Source organism: Biomphalaria glabrata, chromosome 6 (assembly GCF_947242115.1).
Source record: "Biomphalaria glabrata chromosome 6, xgBioGlab47.1, whole genome shotgun sequence".
Lineage (NCBI taxonomy): Eukaryota > Metazoa > Mollusca > Gastropoda > Planorbidae > Biomphalaria > Biomphalaria glabrata.
In genome coordinates, this window is record NC_074716.1 from 11,217,509 (window position 1) to 11,221,864 (window position 4,356).

Here is a 4,356-nt window from a genome sequence, read left to right on the forward strand (position 1 = left end):
AGAAGATATAATAAAAAGACGAAAAGACGACATTTTTTTTTGTGTGTGTAGTCTGTCCGTCTGTCACGTTTAGATATTTAAACAAGAAGAACTATGAAAAATCAGGTTTCACCATATGTTGTAGCTCACAAAGTTAAGCTGCAACGACAACTAATGTCTTCCGAAAGCGAACCGTTTAATGTTTGTAAATAATTATACAAGTTGTATTTCAGAAAAATTTTAAACATTTGAAAAATAAAAGGGAGATAACAGTAAGAAGAAATGACAGCTTACGTATACTTTTTTTTTTTTTGGAACATTTATGTATACAATTATTTTCATCATAATAACTCCTCATTCGTGATCGAAGATGAGCACATTTCTCATATCCTATGAACTCGCTTTAAAAAGCTGGCTATATACGTGGCAAGGGTGGGTTAGGTCAGTTGCAGATAGACCTGCTTCTTCTCTCATCTTTTAGTCGGTTCGCGCTCTTTTACCCTGGTCATTCTTCTTGTTTTAAATCTCGAGACTCCGAGGCCATGAGAAGCGATCGAGAGCTAGTGTTTCCCAACCGTGAATGTCAATATCACATTCCTTGAAGGAGCTCTTGAGAGTGTCTTTATAACGCTTGTATTGACCCCCTGATGGCGCTTTCCTGCACACAACTTTCCGTACAGAAGTCGTTTAGGAAAGCTATAGTCTGGCATGCGGACTACATGTCCCGCCCATCGAAGTTGGGACCTTTTTACTGTCGCATTGATAATGTTCATGTTGGACAGCTTTAAGATTTCTGTGTCTGGTATGTGGTCGGACTAACGCACCTTATGGATACTCCTTAGACAGCGTAGGTGGAAGGAGTTAAAGCTTTTTTTGATGTGGCGGGAATATAAAGTCAACGACTCTGATGTATATAAGAGTGACGGGAGAGCTACAGCACTCTAGACTTTTAATTATGTGGTTTCTCTGTGTCCTCTACGTTGCTACACTTGTCCTTGAAGTCTGCCAAAAGATAGATAGATAGATAGATAGATAGATAGATAGATAGATAGATACATACATACATACATACATACATACATACATACACACATACATACATACATACATACATACACACATACATACATACATACATACACACATACATACATACATACATATATACATACACACATACATACATACATACATACATAGATACATAGATAGAGAGAGCGATTATTTTATATTAAACAATTATTTAATAAGCTCGTTGATTTGCTGTAATCGTATGTGTCTAATATTCAAAAGTCAGTGGACAATAAAAAGAGAAACATGTACATTCTAAAAGCTTACTCCTTGACATGCATTCAGAGATAGATGGACAGTGTTGACAACCGTTTCTCTGCATTGAAAATCCGTTTACCTTCTGACTCATTAAGTGAACATAAAGATTTACTAGTGAACAGGCTATTTTTAGTATGTGTGTAATAGACAAGGCGGAGCTATACAAAGTGCCCGTACAGCGTAATTGAGATCTTAATAGGCCCGAAGAAAAACAAAGACCAATACTTTCTATCATGTGCATAAACAAACACAAGAAGGGCACTTGGGTTTAGTTTACATCTACATTCTACACGATTCGACATTAAACCTCGGAGAATGTTTTTCTAATTAAGGAGAAAATTAGTTTATTGAAACTAAAGTACCAGTTTCAGACCTTGCGATCTAAGAGCAGATGTAAACAGTGGCGTAGCAAGGTACAAGTGAGCCCGGGTTCAAGAATATGTTGGTGGGCCCCCCTCCCCAATAAGACAATTTAGTGAGTGACAAAAAATCCAGTATTCTATATGTATCGGTACATTTACCAAAAGTTATACCAACGCAAGTAATGTAGGCTACATTTTATATTAGTAAGTAATAGTGTCATTTTACTGGATTCATTTTGGACTCCATAAAAATTATAATAATTCAATGATAAATCAATATTTGTACAACTTCTTAACATTATTAACCTACAAATAGTTTAGTAGTACACATACACATCCTGTAATACTTCCAGGTCGGTAACTATAACCTATTGGCAAAAATTATAATCTAGTTCTCTGCCCATCTTTTCACATCAGATGGGCTGGTTGGATTTCATCATCATCATCATCTTTCCTTTGAGTTCCTCATGGAACATAGGGCCTCCGTAAAAACACGCCACTCTCCACGGTCTCTTGCTAGTTTTTTTTTTTTTATGGCTTCCCAGCTCTTTCCGGTCCTCTCGGCTTCCTCTAGTATACTGCGTCGCCATGTTCTTTTTGGTCTTCCTCTACGTCTTGTTACCTGGGGGTTCCACTCTAAGGCCTGCCTAGCTCTGTTGTTGGTATCTTTTCTAAGGGTGTAACCAATCCATCTTCAATTCCTCTATAAGATCTGCAAATCTATATTTTTCTGTCCACTCATCTCCCACAGTTTGGTGTTTTCTACTTTGTCGTACCAGGGTATTTTTAGGATATTTCTCAGGCATCTGTTGATGAAGGTCTGTATTTTTTTGTTGTTGTGGCTTCAGTTGTTCTCCATGTTTCAGAACCATACAGTAGGACCGCCTTGACATTTGAGTTAAAGATTCTTAGTTTAGTCTTGTTTGAGATGTGAGATTTCCATGTTGGTTTTAGCTGTGTAAATGTCTGACGCGCTAGATTTATACGACGTTTAATGTCTTTATCTGTTCCACCTGATACACTAACTACATTTCCAAGGTATATGAAATTATCTACTTGGTCTATTGTCTGAGAATCCAGTACTATGTCTCCATTTTTGTTGTTGTTTACTTTAAGTACTTTAGTTTTTTGGTGGTTTATTTTGAGGCCTACTCTTTTTCCTACTTCACTTAAAGCTGTGACCTTTTCTTGCATATCCTGTAGTCTGTGTGATAAGAAGATTATGTCATCAGCGAATTCCAGATCTTCCAGCTTTTGAGTGAGAGTCCATTGAATTCCTTTACCTGAATTAGAGTAGGCTTCCTTCTTTTGTGACCCAATCCAATACTAGAAGGAACAGGAGTGGTGAAAGAAGACATCCCTGTTTGACTCCTTTTGTGACTGGAAATTCCTCAGACAGCTTGCCACAGTGGGCTACTTGGCAGGTGAAACCATCATAAAGGTTTTTAATTATTGTTAATTATTATATTACTGTCCAGATAGATTCTCTGTCGATACTATCAAAGGCCTTTTCAAAGTCGACAAATGCTGCATAAAGAGGAGATTGCCATTCGACACATTGTTCTACAATTATTCTGAGTGTTGCTGTTTGGTCATCGCAAGATCTCCTTTTTCTGAATCCGGCCTGTTCTTCCCTTATGTGTTCATCACATGCTCCCTTTAAATTGTTTAACAGGATTCTGCTGAAAATCTTGCTGGGTACTGACAACAAAGTGGTGCCTCGCCATTTCTCATATTGTGATAGATCTTTACTCTGGTAGTTTTCTGGTTGGATTTAAACAAAAGAAAAGAACAGGCAAGTAAGAAGACGAATGCAGACAAATTATAGAAGAGAAAACCAAATGCTCGGATGCGTCCATTAACAATAAATATATCTAGAAACATTTATTTGCTAGTTTCATTCTTCTGGACTTCTGAATAGCAACGTGTAACGGATGCATGTGTAATAAGCTGTATTTGAAGTATTCCTGAATACCTTGATAATTCTAGATGCGTGCGTACCTTGTAAGGTGTATTACAAATGCGAGTTCTAAGCAATCCGTCACAAAACAGTATACGATAACAAACAGGATCAAAGGCTCTATGATGAAAATATAACAATCTTTAATTGTTGCTTTTAAAGATTTACTTAACATTAATCCGATTTTAAACACACTCAGAAAATCCTATCAAAGTCTTCCTGGTCAATTTTTTTTACAAAATTATATTTTAAACTTTAGTTATAATTTCAATAAACACTCCATGAACAAAAAGCTGTTTTTTTAATTTGTAACTTATATATTATGCATTTATGTTGTTTTGTTTTTTTGTTTTTACTTTTCACTAAGGAGTCGGGGGAAGTCTTTAACTATATAAAAGGGTTCCAAAGATAAATAATAGTTTGAGAACCACTGCCTTAAAGCATAAAAGACACCTAAAACAATCAAGTTGGACAACCATTGTCTTTTTTATTGGTTCCCACTGACTCACCTATTTTGTCTAAAGGGATTGATCAGAAGGGTTATTGCCTTTAGTTTGAAATTGTGATCGTGTATGAGTGTTCGTGTATAAGTGTATGTGTATTTAAGCGTTTGCGTGAAAGACGAGTGAATGTTTTATGGTGTGATTGTTGCTACATCCAGTTAATATGACCTAAGAACTAAGTCAAAGTGAAAAGGATTGACGTTTTTTGCTTTACTTTGAATCT